Source organism: Falco punctatus (assembly GCF_963210335.1).
Source record: "Falco punctatus genome assembly, chromosome: 2".
Lineage (NCBI taxonomy): Eukaryota > Metazoa > Chordata > Aves > Falconiformes > Falconidae > Falco > Falco punctatus.
The window spans coordinates 36389605-36414786 of NC_137581.1; the positions used below are offsets into that span (position 1 = coordinate 36389605).

The 25182-nt window shown below is 35.6% G+C and overlaps 1 long non-coding RNA gene across 1 annotated transcript in view; it reads right to left on the bottom strand.

Moving 5' to 3' along the window:
- LOC308059240 overlaps window positions 1–18022 on the bottom strand; it is a 36286-nt gene extending 18264 nt beyond the window's left edge. Inside the window, exon 1 of the long non-coding RNA XR_013926183.1 lies at window positions 984–18022. This is a non-coding gene — a long non-coding RNA (uncharacterized lncRNA). The remainder of the gene's footprint in view (window positions 1–983) is intronic.
- Between the last annotated feature and the right edge of the window lie 7160 nt (window positions 18023–25182).

Below are 25182 nucleotides of genomic sequence, written 5' to 3' on the forward strand. Positions count from 1 at the left end.
GAAGTGGCTAGATAAGATGAGAAAGCTGCCTGCATCCTTGCAGTATGTTTGAAAATAAGAAATAATTTCTGACATGTACATGTGATAAGTAAAACTTATTTAGAGGTTCTACTGTTACACAACTCTTCAGCAATATAAAATCTATGTCTTAGTAAGCACTGACGTAGAGGCCTCTTTTAGAGCATTTTTTCTATGGTAATAAGAAGTTATTACAGAAGATATAAAGACCTGTGACATTACAAAAGCATTGTGTATTTTAATAAATCATTTACATCTGTCGTTTGCTAAACTTCAAAACACACTATATAGACTGGGTTTTATGTCATTTGTATTATGACAACTCTGTTAACTTCAGCAGGAGTTATTTTTAGTTTTTATTAAATAAGAAATCTGATAAATCAATATAATGATTATGATATTTTCCAGTACAGGAATAGGAATAGTGAAGAAAGAAGTTAGTGACAATTACATAAACTTTTGTTTGATGAGATAACTTAGTCCATAATTAGCAAAAAGACAGAATAGGATTAAAAAACTCTAATCCTAAGTGACCTGAGAAGAAAAAACATATAAGTACAAATTGTAGGGTTTGATTTTAAAGTTCATTAGTGAACTATTGCACATTATGTAAAACATTTGAACTGAATTTTTGCAGCACATCATGCTAAGAAAACTAGTTAATGAATTTAAGACTCACTTTTATAAATTTCTGAATATAGTGACTTGTATCCTAAAATTAAGTACAATAATCAAATGACTAAGCCAAACTCACTGTAAAAGTTGAGCTTAGTTAAGTTTAGGTAAAGTTCAAAATCTAGGTATAACAATAATAAATAAATAAATATGGTTTGAGCTCTTGAGAGACATTCCTGAAAGAATATTGCAGGCTGGCTGAATAATGCTGAAAAACTATGACGAGCTCACTTTTTACAGAAATTTTCAGGCAAAAGAAAAAATCCTGAGAGGAAAAAAGAATTACTTACTGTTATCTTCTGTTCTCTGAACACACTGCCTGATACACAATGTGGTTCTCTGGGGGTCACTTTTTCTTATTTGTAGCAGTCTTAGATGATCCTGCAATTTTTTAGCCACAGTTCTTTATGACGGAAAAAGCAATCATCGAGTCTTCCTCCCAACCACACCCACCCATGCTCTCTTAATTTTCTATTGTCCATGGAAACTACAGTTAAAGTAATGGTGCAGAATAGTAGGTGGAGGAGGCAGAGTCAACACAACTTCAGCAACTGCTATTTTTCAAGTATAGTCAGAGGACAAAAATAAAAAAAAGTTTTATGTTACTCATTTTTATACTTAACAACATTTCTTCCAAAGAGCTTCACTTTTTACAACCAGGCTGAAAATCCCCTGAGGAGACAGGTTGAATGAAATATATATTTAGTTGAACGCAGACTGAAGCACTTGCTTTCCCAGTATTTCCCATTGCTACTGCAAAGACAGAGGAGGGGGAATACAGGAGGCTGTGCACTAAACTTCATGCAGAAGTCCAAGAGATTGCAAACAATGCCATTGAGGTTAGAGATTTGAAAAATGTGGGAAATTCAGCATCAACTAAGTGTGCATGTTTTACCTGGTTTGGATCAAACCACCTCAAGTTATTATTTATGAAATCAGACACTCTGCTTGGCATAACAGAATGATATAAATGATAGTTATTTGCTGTTTTAGCTGCCAGATATTCCTAGAATTAGGTATTTAAGATAGTTTTGATAGTTATAAGGATGGTGAAAGAAGTTTAATTATTTTTTCCATAATATATTGTGTATTTCTACTTAAATCTCAAGACTTCCTTAAGTTTATCAATGACATTAAAAAGTGAGATATCTGTAGTGCCTGTAGTGCAAAGCTCTCCTGATCAATACAAAGGTTATGATGATGATAAGAAGTATAAGCTTACAGACAGCAAGAACAGGTGGGTAAGATGGTCTCTCCATGAGTTTCTGTAAGAACAAAATCTTAGTGTGAGGGTCACCAGGGTCCTGGATGGCATAGTACAAATTTTGAAAGGACCTTTTGAAATTGTTTTTGAAGGAATGAACACAGAAAAAATTAGCATTGTGCAGTATGTCATAAAGAAATGGCTGAAAGGCTAGATAACATCATCTGAACCACAGACAGGGAATCTGCCAGGAATCTGCAAGAGGAAGAGGAAATAAAAGAGCTACAACCAGCAAAATTTCCTGAAGCAAAGGAGTTTTTACTGTGACAGTATGTATCCCAGCACACATAATTTATCTCTATTATGATAGTCCATATGTCATGAAAAATAACTCCTATGCAAGGAAAAAAATACATTTATTTCATACATTTGAAGATAAAAGATATTCCTAAAGTGTGCAAGACTCAGTCAGACATGTAAAGTTTGCTATAAAGAGACCTACAGGTTCCAGTTTGTCAGTGGTGCAGAAGAAACAACATAGCTAATATCAGCAACCTTGATGCAAGATTTAGTGTTTTTTTCATAAGATTCATCAGGCTGCTTATAAATAAAATAGGAACTCTATGGGAATTGTGACCATCCTGAAAAGTAATAACTGTTATCAACACAAATATTTTCCATCTTCATTTGCAGAGATTTAATTCAAAAAGATAGAATAGTCCTGCCTATTGACAGTGAAGAACAAAGATGAAGTTTGGCAAAGAAAATACACAGAATGCGGCTTCTCTTAAACTAAGACAGCAAGGTACAAAAACAAGCATGCTATAGGGGTCTATGACCATTTCTATTTCTCCCATTGAACTCTATAAAAATAGTCAGTTTCTTCAGCCCTGAAGTTGTCTTCTCCTCAATTTATAACATAATAGAAAATATAAATACTAAAAAATGCCAGGCAAGCTTTAAATTCTGATTCTTTGAAATATACTTGATGCATGCCCCTGCTAAAGTTACTCAGGAATTACTTTGATTAGTCTTTTTTTTTTAGTTCTTTTGTTTTCTGCCTCCTGTCTTCCTAAGTTTCGGCAATACATTTGGATGAGCTAACTTCCACTTACAGTTTTAATTACAACTAGTAGAGGTTTTTCTTTTGTGTTTTAGGGTGTTTTATGCTGTAGGAAACTGAAATTGCAAATATTAAATATTATGCAAAGAAAGTTTCTAAAAAATATTTTCTATGGTTAATTCAAAATAATGCGCAGCTTCTATGCCATTTTTCCTAGTCCACTACAAGACCTATAGTTAACTCTTATCAGCTTTTAATAAAAGCTGAAAATCAGGAGCAATAAGTAATTCCTTGATGTTCTCTGACTCTCTTCCTTTTTCCCTTCTTCTCCTCATCCCTACATCAATATTTAAGAAGCACATAAAAGGAAAAAGTCAATAATTAAATAGAAAGGATTTAAAATGCAAGTTTCTGCATCCTCTAACTGTGTTTGTGTTTCAGGAATTTCTGTAAAATAAATATTTCAACCCATATTGTCAGGAACATAGTTAAGCTTCAAACTGACTTAACATTGGATTAGTTTTTTTCTGCTTGCTCATTTCACTCTGCTTTACTCCATTCTTATTTTAAATGTAAATATTTATGTTAAAATAATATCGGTTATATGTTTTAATGTTTGAGGGTTTTTTTATTTTTCTCCCTAGATCTTTAAATGCTTGCATAGCCTTTTCATAGAAATATAAAAATTGCATGGTAAAATCATTGTACACTAACCTTCTTAGAATTATAGAAATTAAAATAGGAAAAAACCTATTGGGATAGGTATGAATTCCACTACTAGTAAAGTCCAGATCAGCTTAACCTTCCCCCACATTTCCTTCATTCCAGACTAAATATCCCATTCAAATATGTTTCACAAAAAATGTGGAAAATGCATGAAGACCAGCTTGTTCCCAAGTCCTTGTGACAGAGACATTTTGGGACATCACTCTTTAAAAAACTGATGAGAGAAGGGAAGGCATGAAACTGTGCAGGTCAATATCCTTCAGCATGAGATAGTCTGCACTGTTCTGAACAGTCAGGAAGAAATTAATGTCCTTAAAATTAAAAGCTCTTCTAAAATTCTTTCTGGTATAGCATATGTCTGCTATGCTTTCAGGAGCATGTCTGCGCTGAAAGAGCTTAACATAACCTAGGCTGTTCACCTTAGTCAATGTTTAGTCAAGCTGTACAGATATAGTTCTTTTAATCTTCACTCATAGATCAGTCTGGTTATTTTTTGCTAGTTATATGTAAACGCATTCCAATTTGCCAATATCTTTTTGGAAATGTGGTACCCAGAACTGACTTTAAACAAGCTATTTAAACAAGGAGTTTAAAAAGCTTTCAAATAACTGTATTGATATTATTATTGTTATTATTATAATTTGTTATTGTAAATATTCTTATTACTATTACTGTTACAAACACTTTATACTACAAATATACCCATAGGGTCAAAGCTTTAATGACAGACTTTGATTTGGCATTCACAATCAATTGCAAGACAAATCAATTGTAGATACTTTTGACACCATTAAATATTTAGTGCTGAGTTACCCTTACCTAATTACCTATAAATTAGGTACGTAGGTGAAACATCTATAAGAAAAGTCCTCTGAAATTATGCCTCGATATGTCTGGATTGTTTTTTGATTCATATCAAATCAAACATGAGTAGAAGAGCAAACTAGAAATGAGAGTCGCAGCAGATGGTTTTAGAGCTGCCAGTACTATTGTGAAACAGGGCACTCAAGAAAGACCTACAAAAGTATTTTACAAAGGCATTTTTAACACCTTTCATATTAATATGTTTAGGATGTGACAGATGTGAAATCTCTTTGACTCAAGGAGTATTTTAGTGACTTTGGAAGTCCTTGAAAGCTTTAACAACAGCCATGAGCCAGGCATGATCTGGTTTTTCTATGCATCTGCTTTACAGCCAAGCTGCAGGCAGCTTCCAAGAGCACCCAGCAACACAATGCATATCCCATACATCCTCTAACAAGTTCTTTAAAAGCATTTAAGATTTTTTCTGTTTGTTCAATAAAATCATGTTCTCATGACTCACCAGTGCATTGTGTATGCATTCTGGCTAATAGGTTTTCCAAAAACCGTTTATGAAAAATTCACACAAGGTGTCCAAATGGCTAGTAGAACATTAATTGGAAAGGACATTTATAAGACGAGTACTGTTGTTAATGCCTTTTTATTTCTAAGATTTAAGCAAAAGATTTAGCTGATCATCTTTCTCCTTTAGGGAACGGTTCTGGTACTTTTATTCTAATAGTTTGGGTGAGTGTCACAGCACCAGCTGGTAAATGGGTAAATACCAAATGTAAGCAAAAGTCTTACAGGTCAATACGGTATACAGCAATTCTCTGCAAGCAGTTAGTATGTAAAGTATTGCTATATAAGCATAGCAAAAATACAACAATGAAGCCCAATGCCACCTTAAGTGCTGGATGCTGCAATAAGTCTTGAAAATGTTTCTGTAAACATATAAGCTGACAATTCTGAAAGAAAGATTTCTTGCAAGGCAGTGAAGGTATAAATGGGATGAGCCTGTGAAAGTGAGATATAACAGGACATTACATTCTAAGAACACTAGACGCAGGTAGTCTTAGCATCACTAAGATCACCAAACAGAGGCTTCAAGATAAAGAACATTAAAAACACATGTATATAAAATTAGTGTTAGTTGATGTCCTGGTTTTGGTTGAGATAGAGTTAATTTTCTTCTCAGTACCTGGTACAATGTTGCGATTTGGATTTAGTATGAGAATAATGTTGCTAACATACTGATGGTTTAGTTGTTGCTAAGTAACGTTTATACTCAGTCAAGGACTTTTCAGTTCCTTGAGCTCCACCAGCGCAAGGGTTGGAGGAGCGCAAGAAATTGGGAGGGGACACAGCCAGAACAGCTAACCCAAACTAGCCAAAGAGGTATTCCATACCATAAAACGACATGTTCAGTATATAAAGCTGAGGGAAGAAGAAAGAAGTGCGGGGTGGTGGGGGGGGCGGGAGGAGAAGTTTGGAGTGATGGCATTTATCTTCCCAAGTCACCATTATGCATGATAGAGCCCAACTTTCCTGGGGATGGCTGATCACCTGCCTGCTGATGGGAAGTGCTGAATGAATTCTGTGTTTTGCTTTCCTTGTGTGTGCGGCTTTACCTATTAAACTGTCTTCATCTCAAACCACAGTTTTTCTCACTTTTACCCTTCTGATTCTCTCTCCCATCCCACCAGGAGGGAGGGAGTGAGCAGATGTGTGGTGCTTAGTTGCTGGCTGGGGCTAAACCACAACAGTTGGAGAACTTCCGAAATAGTTGGTCTGTGACTGTCTAGTGTTCAGTGTTCCATCAAAAAGGAAAATTGCTTTGAATGTTATTCAGTGTATGTTATGAAGGGTGCTTCTGGTTCTTTTCACAAACTGTTGTAAATCAAAAGCAACATTATTAAAGCTGATGAAGTTAAAGACTGATGTAAATAAAACAAAAACTTTTTAGTGAGAATTCAGCCCAAAGTATTGAGGTTTTACAGAACTTTTACTGTATGTCAGTGCCTAGAAAATATAAACAAATTTAACTATGACAAAATCAGTCACAGGAGAGCAAGTGTTTATGGAGTACATAGTACAAAAGGTCATGGCATTCCTGCATGTTGATGTACACTGCAAGTAAAACTGAAGTGAGAGTTTTCAGAACTAGTATTTTCTTAGGCTTTAATGTAAAGCTGAATCTCAGAGATGAAAAAAAAACTTACCAAGATGTTCTGTTCTGAATTTAAGCTGAAGAATCCCATTCCCAATAATCCAGATCAATGAAGATACATACTGTTCCTGGAATTACAGATGAGAATTTTGGTGACATTTTTTCATTGGAAAGATATAGTTTGAACATTAGATGTCCTGATATTAGCTAATCCAAAATGTTATTAGCATTCATTTGTAATTAGGTGCATATGTCAGCAGTGATGGCTTCCAGTTTGGTTACTTTTCATGAAGAGTTGTGATTGCATGTGGTTACCTACTGTTATTTTCTAATGGGATGTATGAGGAATGCCCGGAAAGGAATGTTATCCTTAAGCTTACTCTTTCCTGCCCTGTATGTAGGCATAGTGAAAAACTAAAAACAAAATACACAAAGGAAGACTGATTGCATTGACAAGGAAAGAGCAATTTAAGATATTTCAATATGTTAAAATTGTCTCATAATCAACTAACAATTCCTTCACACATTATTCAGTGATGATATTTTTTTCCCCCTCAGGATGACAATATCTGTAAAACAAAAAGGAGTGTAGAAGTTATTATTCCACAGGTAAACTTGATGGCCATGGTCAATAACAAAAAAAAAAAAAAAAAAAAAAAAAAGAGAGAGAGAGAAAAAAAAAGAAAAACATATTTATGCTTTTTTTTTTTAGAAGAATAATTCAAATTTTATTCTTATTTATTCAAAAGTGAAGACAAACACTATTTAACTTGGAGCATGTAAATGCTCCCTTTGATGAGAGTGCATGAAGTTAATCACATGCTCTATTGGATTAGATCATGAATATATATTGACTTCACTGGGTTTCAAGGAAAGGAAAGAAGTTGCAGTCAGAGCCAAGTAGTATAGCTTTATAATTGTGTATGAGTTCTTTCTGGCAATGTATATAAACCTGAGTTTATAAAGTATATTAACCTGGCATATTGTTTGATGAAACGAGGAAAAAAAGTGACACAGGTTAATGACATGTTCAAGAACATACACATCTCTTTTGTAGTCCTGCCAACTGCAAAAAGACTTGTAACACCACGAGATCATAAGGAAACCATGAAAACAGGTTTAACAAAATATTTATATATGAAGTCACTGAATGTCAGTGGTTTTCTGTTTCTAGACCCAGTGCTATATACTAAAATAAGTTTCATATTCCTTTATCTTTGTTCTTGGACTTCAATATCAATTCTCAAATAGACCATTTCCATCAGTTAAGAGTAATACTGGCTTCTAAGTAAGATTTAAGGTTCAAAAGTATTTAGGAGCTTATCATTTTCTCATTCTTAACAACACATGCATATTTCTGACCCATGGTGAGGTTTATAATGATGTCATCACAACAATACCTTTGTCTTATGTAAATCCAGCCAAGAAAAAGGGCTTTCTAAAAATAGCCCTACTATTGGATAAAACCAATGTTTATATGAAAATGACAAGATTTGTTTCACATTTCCACTTGCTCATTGTCTTGCAACCCTTTGAAATTTCTCAAGAAATTTTAAACCAAATTTTTGCATTATAAATAATCTCTTGTGCTTGCAGTTAAAAAGAAGTATGGAAATCAGAATTAATATTTGCAGATTTAACAGTTGATAACATGCTAGTAGATTTATGGAAATTAAACTTGTAGCATGGAAGAACAAATCCGTGATGGAGATTTAATCCTCATTTATAGAAGAGACCAAACAAGAAAGAACAAGCTGGATCTCTTAACGTGGTCTAGAGAATATTATACTTTATCATACTGAGTGCAATGATGAAAATAAAATTTAAAAATTAAGTTTTATAAGCTTATGCAGAAAAGTATCTCAGATGAAGTGCAAATACATGCATGTTGTTCTAACAAAGAAGGAAGAAAATTTTTTTTCTAAGGAGTTTAAATAATTTCTTTCTTTTACAATTTTGATCTTCAAATATGATTTCTGTGGTTTTATTTGCTTGTAGAAGGAGTGGAGATGTTTGTGTGTTTCTTTGTGTCACTGTGAAGGAACTGACAGACAAAAGGCCTGGCACTAAAGGTTGAAGTGGTACCTCTGCATCACAACTAAATATATACATACCTAAAAAGGGTCTGTACGTATGTATTTCTCTGTTCGTAAGTAGGATCTCACTGATAAGAAGGACATTGTTACAGATAGCAAGAAGCTTTGCTGTGGCATGCACTGCATGCTTTTATAGAAGGATACAGAAAAGATAAGAGCCCAGAAAATAAAGAGTATCTTTGGCATGTTTAAAAAGAGAATAGCAAAGAATAAACAACCAATTTCTAAATTGCACTATGTTGTTATTTAATGTTCACTTCAGACTAAATATATTGCGTTCTCATGTATAATAACTGGTAGCCATTTATAAATGGTCACCACAATGTTTCTTCAGAGTCTGCCCTTCTGACAGCCCTGTAAAGTACACTGTTGAGGCTGGAGAAGTAAAAATTCAAACACTAGATACATCACTGGCCTAAGAATGCATATCCTAAGCAAAAAGAAGAAAAACCATAATCCAAATTATTATGACTTCCTTATGGAACATACAGAGCACAGATAATTATAAATTCCTTTGTAAAAGAAAAACCACAGTGGGTGAGTAGTCTCACGTTTTTCCAATGAATAGGACTAACTGAATAGAAAAGTATAGCTTTCATATAGTTTTTAGTAAACCATCCTTGTAGAATTTGTCATGAACTGCTTACAAAGCTTAAATAAGTCTGTAGAAAATTATAACTCTTCATTAGTATCTGTAACTTCTAAATAGATTTGTTATAAAAGTATACTATATTGTTGTTAAGTTGTGCATGATTTCTCTGTAAACATGCCTCGAAGTACAGATATTTGTGATACTGTACTCTATGTGGGGAAATTACATGAGAATTAAAAATGCAAAAGCATAAGATATTGGATCAGTTTTTAAAACTCTATTCTGTTTCTGTTATCAGATGATTAAAAATTAGCACCTGAAATGTTATATGGACAGACTTTCCATAGTGCCCAACTTCAGCAGTCCTCCAGGCAAGACATGATCTGGAAAGTTTCTAAAAAAGAAAATTGTACAAACAAAACTAGGCAGTTTGTAGCAGCCCTTATTGACTACTGTTCTTCAGATACACAGCCTGGCTGCTCGGGAGAGTGCAGTGACCAAGATAATAGGGACTGATCAGAGTGGTATTCATGCCATACCTGAAGATGAGCTGGTTCTGTACAAGAACCCTTACAAAAAGTTAGTGGTCAGATCTTATTTTCCAGAATAGAGTTAGTATTTGTTTGAGGTATAAATATCTTAAGCCTTCAATACAGTTCAAAAGCCTACCATCTATATTTGCTTTAACTATTATTTTTAATTCCTGTTTTGTAAATATATAGTGACACCCTGTCTGTATTTTACTGTCTTTCCTATCCTTTGCTGGAAGTTTTTTAAAAAATGTCAGCTAGCAGGACTTTAAATTTATGATCTGTGTTCCATAAATGGGTTTCTGTGACAAATTCATTAACTAGACACAAACCTTATATTAGTATTTATTTTTTTTAATAAATTCATTAACTATGTTGACTTTATGCTATAGCTTGTCAAGAATGTAAGTAATAAAAGAGATAGAAAATAAGATAAAGAAGTTTGAACCTTTTAGATGGCTCATTCTCAGGGCTGTTCAGCACTTTTCCTCATAAAGAGTGCACCATGTTTTCTTTGGTGTACTGTAAGACTCTCCTTAATGTTTAGTGCAGTCATTTATTTAAAGGCACTTTTTATATTGGAATTCATATTGAAGTTTCACTTTCTATGGCTGACATGCATACTGTGCATGTTTAAAACTGTCATAGAATCTTTCAGGTTCAAAGATGATATTACATGGCTGTTCCTTCATATGATACTCTTCTCTGAATTTCTCTTTAAAAGTCGTAGTACCCTAGTGGCCTGGTTTTTGAAGATGCTTCAATTTCTAATGACATAATTTTGCATGTGGAAGTAACTACATCTGCATTTTCCACCTTCACAAACCTCTCTTGTTTTCCAAAAGTCATATGATAAAACATACTAGTAAGCTCAAACATAAAGAAACACATTACAACTGAAGTTGTAGAAGTGGAGGTCAGCTTTGAGGGAAAATAACAACATCAGGATAAATGCTATTAAAACTCAGAACTGAGAAGTTGTTTATTCAAAGCCAAAATACACTGAACAGTTTAAAGGAAGATTACACTCCACATTCCTTTATCTGGGGAGAGAAGAGATTGAATTTTGTTATAATTAGGACAAATTATTTTTTAAATGTAATTCAAATTCTTATAGATCTTTTCATTAACTTTAGCTTATACCTTCAGATTAAATAGCATAAGAGCCATTTCAGTCTTGTTTCTTCAGTCTTGAAAAGCTTGAGCCAGTATCTGTAAGAGGTTTTCAGAGCTAATTGAACTGTGTTGAATTACAACAAATGAGTCTCCTGATTTTTGTTAATAAATTAATTTTTATTGCTGAGATTATTATTAGTTTTATTTAGAAGAGCAGAAAGTATATGTGTTGGCAATAACTTGAGCTAAAAAGGATCTCAGATCCTTGGGATTTGTTATGACACTATGATTCTACTTGGGGTTCACTGGATTTAAATATTTTTATATTTTGCTCTGTGGTGACTGGTCCCATGATTCAGAAAGAAACTTAATGTTGTAAACATTGCAGCCATTCATCTGTTCTTTGTGTTTAATTTATCCTCAAAAATCTGTGCAGGTTATTCCGTTACTCACTCACTGACCATTTCACTCACTTTCATTCAACAGCAAACCAGTTTTTAAAACCACAAGACAAAACAAGTAAGGCAGGGAGATGAATAAAATAATAATGAATTAATTAAAAATGAATATATATTATATATATTATATATAATTTTATACATTAGGAAATAATGAAAATAATGAATGATGAATAAAAACCTTCACTTGAAGTGAGACTTCAAAAGTGGGCATTCACCCTCCTCTCTGAACCCTGAGACAGAGCATCAGTTCTTGTAGCACATGGACCAGGCATCATGTCAGAAACCATGCACATATCCTTGTGTCCAGACAATCCTTCCTCCTTTTCCTCATGCTCTTTTCTTCCTCGCATGACCCAGAATTCACACCCTTTTTCCCTTGCCCCTGATGCAGAATCCCTCCACACTTCAGAAAAACCTGTCTATGCTGCTGAGAAAGGTATTGTCAATAAACTCTTAGGATGCCAACCATACCCATCACAATGCCAAGCTTGCCCTGTTTGGAAGTTACTCCTTCTAGTCATCTTCTTCTTCGTGGAGTTATTTTCCAATTCATTTTTTTTCCTATTGATGCTGCTTCTCTTCTTATCTAGAAATATTTCCATCAAACCTACCTTATTTATATAACCTCATTTAAACACTTAAACTCTCACAGGAAGCACCTTTTATATAATTCCACAGGCACTCCGCAGTTGTCATATTTCTCTCATATGATTTAAGACATCTAACATGCTGTGCTATATTATTTTTATTTCCATAGTTTCCTTTTCTGGGTCATGATAATTCTTGATCTATCACTTTATCAACCTCTTATAAAAGGTTAGCATTAACATTATGAAATTACCTGTGGATTATGTTTACATTATGTTTCCCTTACATACTTCTGAAACACTTTAGCAGCATTTATGATAGTATCAGCCACCCAATACACCTGCCACCATAGGCAGGAGCCTGTGTTGCTCTTTCCTCAGCCAGATAGCTGTCTCCCTTTGGTTCTTCTCTAGAATTCTTTTTTAGGTTGTATCTCTGATGTCGCTCTCCCTAACATAAGGTTGCTTCTTTTTCTGCAGAACAACAAAATATCCATGAGATATTGTGACATTTTGTAATTAAAATATTGCATTGCATAGAATAATAGTCATAAACAGTCACTTGAGGTTCAAGTATAGTCCATATCAGTACAAAATAAAAACATTCTATTCCCCTTCTATCTATAACATGCAGTTTGGGTAGCAAAAGGCAGGCTGTCATGTACAATATAGACACCTTCAATCATACAAATTATTTACTATGCTCAGAATCCACAGCGTATTTTTAAGCTGATCACCTCAAACATGAGCAAAACAATGCATTTTTTTCTTTTTTCTTTCCTTGCAGTCCTCTCCCACAGGATATTTTGGAGGCAGTAGTGGAGGCTTTCAGTAAAATCAACCAACAGGAATTTCTGTTCAGACTGTGACTGTTTATAAGCTTCTCTGAATACTAAAGCAGTTAGCATGGTTTGGATGGGAAATTAGAATAGAGAGCAAAGGGACACCAGCTGCTAACTGAGAAAAGTGCAAGAAACTGGAACTGGCACTTAATTATCTTTGAGACTTCTACTACACTGTCAAATTTGGCTAAAATGAACAGATTCAAAAGCTACAGTCACAGGGAAGAGACACATGCACAGACAAATGCACACATGGGTCTTGCTCCCATAGCCAACATTTCTACAAAGCCAATTTGGCTTATGTGTGCAAGGGAATGTTCCATGCTGCTCAAAGGGACAGCACACACAGTGACAAGTGGCCACATCTGTGTGAAACAGTAAGGACATTTACTAAGGTTGCATTGAGACATACCTCATTTGTAGTCTGGACACTGCACAGCTGCTTTGCAGTGCTTCCAGAAGCTCGCACAGTCACAAAGAGGTTAAGGAAACAAACTCAAAGGTTATTCTATCCAAATGTTCCCCTGTTTATTAGGTTGCTCAGGAGGAAATATGGCTCCATAAGGTATACCTATTTCCCCAATACTCTGTAGGCTGGAACAGATGGACAATACCAATCTCTACTTGAATCAAAGGTAAATGCTGTCAGCTTGTTCTCTGTGGTGCCTCAAAGAATGGCATCTCAGCAGGTATGTTTTGCCTTGGACAGACCTTAAAACTCACAAAAACTATACCCCCTAGAGATCAGTAGACTGGATGAAATTGGGGGGAAAAAGCAGACAGAAATACGTTGGAAGGAGTGAACGATGTAAATTTCATGTATAAGGCAGGATAGTTACAAGGGCAGCAAGGGGAGAAAGCCAGATGGAAACAGTCTGTTAAATTGTTCACCAAATGCCTGATCGAGGACTGGACTTACATTTTCAGACTTCTTGAAATCATGTCTAATAGCTCAAAATCTGACAAATTGCCATTCCTCTACCGAAAACCATTTTTATCACATCTATATACATACATATGTATGTATGTATTCATGTATCTGTGTCTATGTTGCCAGTTTAAGTTTTGTCAGAGTTTAAAATAATCTTTTTATTGCGTTCAATTTTGCCTCTAACTTCATACATAAAGGATTAGATTAACCTGGGTCTAGATCTTCAGAGAATTTTTCTTTGCATTTTAACCTATACCAAGATGAAGGAAAATTCTATTTTTCTCTTTCTTGGTGTATTCTTCTCTCAGCCTTCTATGTTCAAAAGATTTCCCTTTCTAAATGTTTCCTCCCTGACATTTAAGACACAAATCATCTCTAACCTCAGCAACATATTGGGTTTTATCTGTCTGCATCTGCATCAATATTGAAACTCTATTTATTAAATGAGATGATGATGATGATGATGTCACTCTTTCATGCTTATCCCTTTGCCCATTTGTCCATTTTCCTGCACACTGGAATGGGGTTTCTAGAGTATATCAACACAGTTGATATAAACATAGATATATCATAGATATAGATAGGCATAGATAGTTGAAAAAATACCTAAGGTCTCCTATTCAAAACAAGACTGTGCTATGGGTGATGAGCTACTAATGTCCATTTTAACGGTTCATCCCGTAACCAAGCAATTGATCGCTTCAATTTATTTTGAATCACCACCATGTTTTCTGAGTGCATTTTTTTTAAAGGAAGGCTCTTTTGTGAGCTGACTCAGGGATGGATGGGTCAATTTGTCTAACTACTCATCCATGGGAAAAATTTTGAGATAAGAAATAAAGCATGTATTACAGCAAAAGAAGCAGAATCTTCAATCTGAGAAAGACACTGAGCATATTTCAAATGGATCTTCAATAATGATTGATGAATGTAAATTTTATTTTTATTTTGCCAAAAGTGTTTTCTGCTGTTTAAAATTAAAAGTGGTGGTTGTTTTTTGGTTGGTTTTTTTTCTCCTGAATACTGTCTACTCTGCTTTGCTTTCACCACAGGTGCCATAAGCTAGGTGTGGAAGGGTGCAGAGTGGAGACAAACATTCCTAGAAGTGAGAAACTATTCAAGAGGCAGAAAGGGAGGACTAGAACTGTTTCAGTGGGTAGGCAATTAGATGATTCTACAGTGAAGGCAGAAGACAGAAATAGGGTCATGCCTAAACCTTGCCCTGATACAGCTCTCCAAGGAGACAAGGATATACAAACCATGGATCCAATCTAAACTTCCTGGTGACTTTTCACCAAATCCAAATGATCTGTAGCTGTAAAGAAAATATTTTTATAATTATTTTATATATACATCTAGATTAATGTACATAATGGATAGATATTTCTTTATCCACAACTCTGGGTTGCTGTGGTCCTTGATGTTCATTATTTATTTACATATTTATTTTTCTGATGGAAAATCCAGTTATCTTCCAGAGGAAACATTTTTAATATATACCCTGGAACATATAGCACAGTCTGATGGCTATGAAAACGTGATTATCAACTTCTATTCTTTATACTAAATAAAATGATATTTCAAATTACTCATTCTCAGAGTATTGTGAATGTGTACTGTTATAACAAACAATCACTGTTAAACTAATTAACCATTAATATGTTCTTATAAAATGTGTGTGTGTGCCTCTGTGAGTTACAAGACAGTTACTCGAAGTGGTGTTACTGTATTAGTTGCTCATTTCTGATCTGGTCTGTCATGGGTGAGCCTTGGCTAGTAGCCAAACTTCTCCTCAGCTGCCCACTCACTCCACACAACCCCAGTGGGACAAGGGGACAAAACAGGAAGAACAGGTATGAGAAAGTTCATGGATCAATATAAAGACAGGACAATTGCTTACTAGTTACTGCTGTAGGCAAACTTGACTAGTTTTGACTAGGGGAAAAATAACTTATATATTTAAGTAAATATGTAATAACTAATTGAAGTAATTGGACACAAAAAAACACTAAAACAACCCCTTTCCTCTCCCTTTACCGGGTTCAGCTTCACTCCTTCATGCCAGACTTCTCTACATCCACCTCAAGGAGTGCAGAGGGATGGGAAATGCAGGGTTGTGTTCAGCCCAAAAGGGCTGCAGGGCAACCTCTGATACAGTGCCACAGACCACCTCCTTCTCCTCCTCTTCTGACTATGGTGTTTCTTCTGCTATTTCCACCCTCACACCCCACACCCCCCTCCTTTTTTTCCCCCCTTCTTTGCCTGTGTGGCATTTTTTAATCCTTCTAACTATGTTTTCCGTGAGATTTCACCACCTTGGCTGAAGGACTCAGCTATGCCCTGTGGTGGGTCCATTGGAGCTGGCTGAAACCATGTGGCATGGGACAGCCCCTGGCCTCTCCTCACAGATGCCACATATGTAGCTCCCCCTCCACTGCTAAAACTTTACCACATAAACCCATGAACTACGTATGATAATGAATTGCATCTATGGCAGTGCAAAAAAAAAAAAAAAAAAGAGAGATGTTTGCAAGTCTGACACACATGAACTGTTGACGTTTGTTCTGTGCAGTCCTCTAAAAGCTCTGAAAGCATGATTCTAAGTATAACCTCCTCAAGAATGTTTTTTTTGCCAGAAAAATAAACCAAAACATCTAAAGTCAAGGGTTTTTTTCATTTGCTCACATCTACTTTCTCTGCTTATAAGGCATATATTGACAGGGAGTTACATAAAAGAATTAAACTTGACTTTGGTTTTCAGGAAGTATTTGGGATTGTGTAATAGTAATGAATATTTTTCACCTTATGTTAAAAAAAGGAAAGGAAAAATTGTGAAATATTGATCTATTCTCATTGCTGAAGGATAAGGACAGTGTAAAGATTGTAAGTAACTGTTTATTTCAATTACCAAAATATATCTGCAATAGAAAGTTGCAATTTCTTTTACAGTTGTGCCTACTTTTTTCAGTTGTTTCATCAAATAGAAATTCCTGACTAGCAAGTCAGGCATTGAAATGTAAATGTTGGTTTAAACCCTTATACTAATCATATATACCTACATGTAAGTAGTCTTATTTGCCCATTGTATGCAACAGATCCTAGTTGTATAATTTTTCACCTCAAGAATTTCACAGCAAAAGGAGAAGGGGAAGTAGGAGGGGGAAAGGAAGGAAAAGGGAAATGGGGAAGGCAAGCAAAAGCATCTCAGCTGCTTTTGGAATCCATTTGCAATCCTCTGCAAGCACTGAGGCAATCCACATCTGTCTAGAAGTACAGATAACTATAATCCTGTATTAGTCTGACAGTGCTGCCTTCCTTTACACAGAAAACTCTCTGGCTGATATAAAATTATCCCAACATATTCCTAGAAAAAAACAAGTCAAACCAAACCAAATGATTTTTCCTTCTTTCACCATCACTATGGAGGCACTTGTTGACATCAGGTCCAGAGATCCCAACATACAGATACAAGTTATTATCGTTCTAAGAGTGTGAACACCAGCAGGGAGATCAAACTTTAGTATACTGTAATAATGTGTGTCACCAAGAAGAAAGGGCTAATAGGATATAATACCTGAAGCCGAAGAACTGGGGCTGAAAAACTAAAGTTTACAAAATGCCCATACAGAATGGATTCACCACCACCACCCCACCACTCCCTTTTTTTCACTTAAGCAAAAACTAGCTTCAGACTGGTCCCAGAGAGGGAATGTTCATCTGAGCTGGAAGGTGTTAGGTATGTCCCTGAAGGACATCCTCCAAGTTTCATCTGAAAGAAATCCAAATGTGTGCTTCAACAGTTTCCTTCATATGAATGAAATCAAAATTAGTGGAATCATTGAGAAACTAATTGAAAAGCATATTTTGATCCAAACTAAAACACTGATGTGAGTACAGCCTGTAAAATACTTCTGCTTGCCTGCTTTAAATAAAAGAAATTTACTTACCAACATGAAAATCATGTTACAGTGACTTAAATATTACACAAAAGGCAAACAGGGAGACAAAAATGGTCTGTTTCATGACAATCTAAATAAGAATTTAACTATTTCTTTTAAAAAAAATATTATTTTTTCTAAGTGTATAAACAGTTCTTCATTGGTATTAATACTGTTCATTGGTGTTAATACTATGAACTTCTGAAGCCCATTCATATGTGTAGTATCTGGGATATAATCCAAAATGTCTAACCCAATTATTGTAATTATGATATATTAAAAAAAAAAGAGAGAGAGAAGAAAGATGGTGAGGAGAGAATAATAACTCTTTTTTTCCCCACCCTTTGTCTTTCTAGATTGCTAGTCTTTCAGAGGCTGACTTTTTAAATCTATGAACTGTAATTAGCACAACCGAGCCCTGATCTCAGGTCTCTACTTCCATAACATCAGCAGGAGCAGGCACGCAAAAGGCTTCTGTGGTACTACTCCTACACTTAAAGTTATGGATGTACTTAAGTGCTTTGCTGATTTTGACCTAGATGAGGAGCTGGGAGGGAACTTGCTACTTGAGCCATGTAAAGTAGTTGTTGAGTGCCTGTAAACTGTAACTCATTGATCAGCATATTTCAAGTAGTTGTATTATCTCAGCACTTACTAATTGATATTCACCCTCCAGTGATGAAGAAAAAAGCTTTAGAAGCAGTTTTGTAGTTGTTGCTAGTGTCATTTTTTACCAATTTTGGTATTCTTCACTATATTTTAGATAGCTATGTTACAATAAATGTTGGTCAGCCCAGACATTTGGCTGATAAACTCTTTTAACTGTTTCCTCCAGTAACTAAAAATTTAGTAAATTGGGTGCATATTTAAGATGTCCAGCACTCAAACACTTCTCTAATAGAGTTGCATGCTTTACTGATCTTAACAGTTGAATGGTATATTTCATTTGTGTTCATTTGCATAATTTGCTGATTAAACTACATGTTTAATCTGTTGACCTTTACTCTGTACTTATCCCACATTTACAGAGATGTAATCAATGTGCAGTTTTTTACTGAAGGCAGCTGACATCTCAAAGTTTACTTACCCCTTGGAAATTCCGTTTAAAGCTATCAGCACACTGTCTCATTGACGTTTGTTGGTGTTTCTTCTCTTTCTCCTTTAGGCACACTGATTAAAAAATCAAAATAATCCACATAGATAACAAATAAACAATATCCATATTTACCACAGACTATATCTAGTCCTGGAGTGAAGGATGCAAAAACACTGATCCCCAAATTGCCAAGTTTGTAAAATCAGCAAAATTGGGTCTAATGAGGAAAGAATAAACATACATGGGTTGTTATCCTGGGAAGGAGAAAAGGGAATAAAAGGTAAAAACAATCATATGAACAGGGCTTTTGGGGAGGGGCTATTGAGCAGACTGGCATCTGATCAAACCAGTCTGGAGCAGGAAAATAAACCTACTGTTCTTACCACACCATGGATGCCTGACTAACCTCTGTAAGCACTGGCTCCTGAAATGCTTCCCCTAACACTGATGATGTGAAGGGTGAAGCATTCCTTACAATGTATTTGTTGAGATAGAACTAAACAGAATTCACCTGAAAAGAGAGTCCTGGCAGAAAGCCCTGCAACAGCTAGCGCATGTACGCTCTCTCTCTGTCCCATTTTGTCTCCATCTGGGACCAAAATACAAGATCAAATTAAAAATTCTTGGCAAAAGCTACATCCAAACCACTCTTGTGGATCAGTCAGGGAGTCGTGTTTTCTTATGAAATAACTATTTCATCTTCAACCCACTTTGTTACAATCTTTTGTTATCTCCCTACAACCAAAGGTTGAAGTATTCAAACACCTCCATTCTCAACACCAGTAAACCCAATGCCATTCTTTTTCTTGCTGTTTGTCACTTTGCTAAGCAAGGAATCACTCTTTGATGCTGAAGGCCAAATTAATTCAGAGAGAAAACTGAGCATGTGGGAACTGTCTGGTATTTAAGAAGAGCAACATGAATAAAATTCTTGGTATATCTGAGGATGACAAGTCATGTTCTACATATCTCAGAGCAGCTCCAGCTGCAGTTGCAACAGACCTTCAGGGATTTCATTGATTGCCTGAAGCCTGGGTCATGGAGCTGCGTCCAAGACAACCTTGTTGTGTCATCTTCAGAATGTCATCTGCCAGCCTCCTGGCCAGTACTATCCTCCTGCAAGTCGTATAATTAGTCCTGGTGTGGGAGTCATAAATGCTAGGGAGCTGCCTGCAGCTGGAAAGCCACAGACTATCTACCACTAAGTATAAGAATGAACCTTTTTGTCAGTTATGGTGGGCAGAATGACATTGTTGATGAGATTTATCCCTTTCATCAGTCAATTTGAATCATGGCCTGTCACTGAAACTGGTGAGAATTTGCGTTTCTGTTCAAGGAGAGAAATTGCTAGCATAAAATAGCTTATGCCTCTTTTAGAGATTGAGGTGGACATTTTCAGAAGAAAGCCGCGGTAAAGGCTTCTATTTGTTCAGCTGGAGAATCCACTTTGGTTTTGCACATCTGTATTCCATCTGAGTATAAGGTTATATGCAGAACACTACAAACCTAGAAACATACTGCAAGTCCATCTGAATAAGGCAAGCTAGCCTGTGGTGAGCTGTTTGAGAATTTAGTAAAAGTGAACACGAAGAGCTTTGAAAGAGGAACACACATTGTATTGGAGAAAGCCTCAAAGAATTCATGTCAGCTAAAGCAGCATGACCAGGGGGGAAAAGAGGTTGCTGATACAAATTCAGTCCCAGATGGGCAGCCCAAGGCTGGCCCAGTCAGTAGCAATATGGGTACCCAAGGGCTGTTAGAACAAATTGCAATGTAACAGAAGCAAATGGAATTAAAGGTGAAGAAACAGAATCAGGAGATGGCACAAAAACATATCTGGAAGTTGCTGAAATGGAGACCCAGAGGCAGCCAGAACTGATGAAAATGGAAAATGTGCTTGAGGTGCTATGGAGGCAAGGCAGTGAACAAGATCCTAGGAACCACTGCCAGCTGCAATCGCCATCTTGCTAAATTGTATCCACCGTTAGAAGTTTCGTATCTAAGTAGTTTTTTATGCCTACTGAAAGTCTGTACAATTGGCATAAGGCAGCAAAAGACTCTGAAGTATCCTTTTAACTTTCCAGGCAGGAGAGACAAAGCCTATCTGTTTTCAGCACCTCATTTCCACATGAAATTTTTATATTACATTCTGCATAGGGAAAGATTTATTTAGCAAGTTCAGTATCACTCCAGTGTTGTACTTCCAAAAATTATGGAACTTGCAGAAGTACAAGGAAATGAGATTTAAGAAATTATCTATTAATTTTATACTTTGATGTGATAAAAGGGAGGTACCGGTGGTCAACACTGCATTACTGATTTTTTCACCTCTTAGGTAGTTCTGCATGGTGACAAATAATAAAAGAGAAAAGTTTATACAACTCATAAAAACTGAACAAATAAATACAAAGCCTGCCTAACCTATAAGCATTTAGAAAATAATTTTCAGGAACAGAAAACAGGAAAAAATAGTAACTTCACTATGCGTAAAGAGAAGAAAATTAAAGCTAATCAGGCACAAGCTTGGCTTTCTCTCGAAAGTTGTATAGTACCCATGGCTCAGCATTTGTGTGACTCAGCAAAGCTTCTGGAGCCATAATGTCCTATGTTGGTAAAAACTGAATCTGAACCTCAGGTTGTTCAGCAAAATGCACAACAGAAATCACAGCAAATTATATGTACGCTTAAGATGGAGAGACCCAGATATTTCTTATCAAAAGAGACATAATCCCAGGTGAAATAGTAAGAGTTGTTGCTGTGAAAGAAATAGAAATGCCAGTAGTGACAGCAAGATAGCAAAAAGGTATAAAATGGTCCTTCAAAGTAAGAAAACTATGTGGTATTACAAATTATAGTGATAATTGCCTTCATTTCATAAGATACAGTAGCAGAAATATTCAGTTAAAACTTTAGCAATAAGAATAATGAGGAAGTAATTTTGGAAGAAATTAGAAAGAAAACAAAAGTTGATGAGTTTCATATATTTAGTGAGATGGAAAAAAAAAATCATGTGATAGCAGACTGCACCTAATGCATTCCAATTCATAAAATCATTCTAACTAATCCACTTCATAACTCTTGCCTGAAGTATCTTAAATGAACTGTTCTTTGAAAACAGGAGTCTGTAGAGGGACATCCACATGAGGAAAGTTGGGTTGCTGGTGGAGATCCACAAATTGTATTGTGTTAAGTACTGAGCTGAGCTAAAGCACACCTACCCTTCCACAGGTTCTCTTGGGCTACAGCAAATTTATTGTAAGTTTAAGAAACATTTTTACTAGTCTATTAGACAGAGTGAAGCAAGGGACTACTGCATACATATTTCAGAAGCAGAAAAGGACTGTAGAGATTTGTTTCATTTTATTAAGAAGCAGTTCTCTGGAGCTGAAATGGATATACTCAATCCATTCTTAAGTGTGACCAAAGCAGGGAAATGTTCATGTCTATGGTTCCCTTTTCTATCTTTATATATATATATCTGATATAACATTTACACTGATGCTGTCTGTATGTGAATTGTAAAAACGTACAATAAACTGTAAATATATATTCCATTTTAAGGTGTGTTAATTCTTAAAAAAGAAACCCTTACATCACTGTTGTAGTGCACAGCATTCCAATGTAATACAATTCCTAAACAGAAGTGGGAACTTTCTCCATCAGTGGAATATTTAAGAGACACTACTAATACATGCTGGATATGTTAAATAAATCTACAAGTCTGGTAAATTCTGTGCTTAAGAAAGATCAGAAAGTCTTCTAATAGCCTGAATTACCTACAAAATGCTTGGCAAAGTGCAATACACTAGACAGCCTGCCTAAATCCATGTGCCTCCCAGCATATTTATGATAAAGGGATGCTTTGTTGTCGTATTTTCATTATAACTAAGCAAATTTTCCCAACTTACCTAAAACCTCTGGATGTAGTATTCCACATTATGAAGGGGAAAAAAAAAATCCTAGGTTTCAGGTTTGTGGGGTTTTACTTTGTTTCCTCACACTGATTATCAAAATACTGGAATTAGTTTAATTAGCATAGAATGTAGTGTGATTACCTATTTTATTGAAAACCAAGAATGCAACTGGATCACTAAAGTGTGCAGCTGGATCCATGAAATAGCTAATTGGAACATCAGACTACGTTCTGCAACACATAGGCTATATTTGTACAGTTTGAGACACTAAAATCTGCAGCTGAATCAATAAAATATTGTTTATCAGGAGGGGATATGAAAAGAAAAAAACAATGAAAATGTGCATCACAAAGATGTTAAATGTGAACAGTAAAAAAAGGTCAGGCATTATGTAAACACTGTAAGTACTATAGTGTAAGTTGAGTAACAAAATACATGAAAGCAACTAACATTTGCAAAATAGTGTTTCAGAAAACTATGCCAAGCAAAAAATAGCCTAGCAGTTTGAATGGCATTACTTTGCTGAATGCCTATGAAATGTGGCTATAATGATGCTTTTTGGCAATTGCTGACAAAAATCATAAAGAGGAGATAAAGGACAACTCTTTTTAATGGAACCTTTAGTGATGCCATGTGTTATGTTTGCTTTTCATGGCATAGCTCACCTTGCCTTGGCAGCTCATGAGGAGAGTCATTATTTAGCAAAACGATGACGAGAAGTGGACAACTATTTTTGATTTATCTTCCTACTAGACACTCCTATTGACTGTCACCAGTACATTGTCTCTATTCACAATTTCACAACCCAGGATCTGAAGCTAGATCTGAAATGGATATGAGTCATGTATAAGTCAGTCCAGCTCCACTGAACTCATGATGTACACTAGTAAAGTGTTTATGTCAACTGTGGGTCTGGTCTTCCAATGTAAATCTGAGACATTTCTATGAAGTTTCACTTCCTGCATCAATTTGCATCAGATACAGGGCAGATGTGCCAGAGTGCTCCAACTGCTGTGCAGTGGTGCAAAGCAGTTATAAACCCAGCTTCACCTGGCAGGTTTGTGGCTACTTTGGCATGCTGAAAGAGTGCAAAGCCAGGACACTGTATCCATGAATGCACACTCATGCCTCCTACACCTATGTCATTTTGATTTAAAGTTGATTACCCATTCATGCCTTTGAATTTGCTATGTATATACAGTACAATTTCCCCAGAAATCCCTTTTTTTTCTGAACATGCATAATGACTGCAGAGTTTTCTTTAGATTATAGATGAAAAGAAGTCATACGGGCTTTACAGACTATATGTGTGTAGGAATAACTCCAGGAATAATGCCATTAAAGGAATAACTCCATTAACATCAATGGATTACAGCAATGAAACTGTAATACAGTTATGGAACAGGTAAATAAACATCAGCAGGGAAATAAAAACCTCTATCCACAAAACAGGAACTGCACAAACTAAAAGGAAAGGAACTTAATCTTTTGGAAGGCATTTACTGTAAATTAGTTGCATTGATATGGTAGACCAGAATGTATGTTTTAAAATGGTTTGTATCGCTTCTTAGTTCTATGTGACGAGAAAACATAATCTATATAAAACAACCTTTAGATTAATTACATTGGCAGATTTAGTTATCATGGTCATTCTCTTAAAAAATTAACAGCTTTTTTCTGGACATTCTTGTAATCCACAAGCTCTGCATACTGATACACAATTCTTCTGTAATTTTTTTTACTTTTAATTTAAAGGACCTAGTATAACTTATAAATGTTTATTTATCATCGAGGAATACCGAAGAGGTATTATCCCATATTTTCAGAATGAACCTTGTTGAGAAGAAAATTAAGTGGTGGTAGTATTATTATTATTATTATTAAGCAAATTACATAAGAAATAGGCACGTTTGGGGATCTATTTTAGGAATGTACTTTAGGATGAGATAAATCATGCCTTAAAAGCTTACTCTTGCCACAGACAAGGGAATTGGAGTGGCTAGCCCAAATGCAGCCATATCAATTATAAAGATCCAAGGTTAGGTGAGGTTAGTGCCACTCAGAGTCCTAAAATGAAGGTACTTTCTGCCCCTTGGTGTTTCATTGAGATAACCATTAGAATTCTTCCTCTGACCAAGTTACTATGCCTGAAAATTTTGTTTAGTCTTTCTCTGGCTTTAGCATAAATTTCTTGTCCACACACGTGGTTCAGTGGCACCAGGATTTCTGTGGAAAATAATCTGAAATTCTTATCCCTCAGTGGCTGTAACTACATCTACAGTGTCTTCACAGAGTTTTGTCTTTCACTCAAAGGCCTATAAAAGAAACTATCCTAGATTACTGGGCCAAGACATTCCTGGCTCTGTCCTCACCCTCCATCTCCAAAACTGCATTTGGATGCAGCTTTCACTAACTGCAGTTC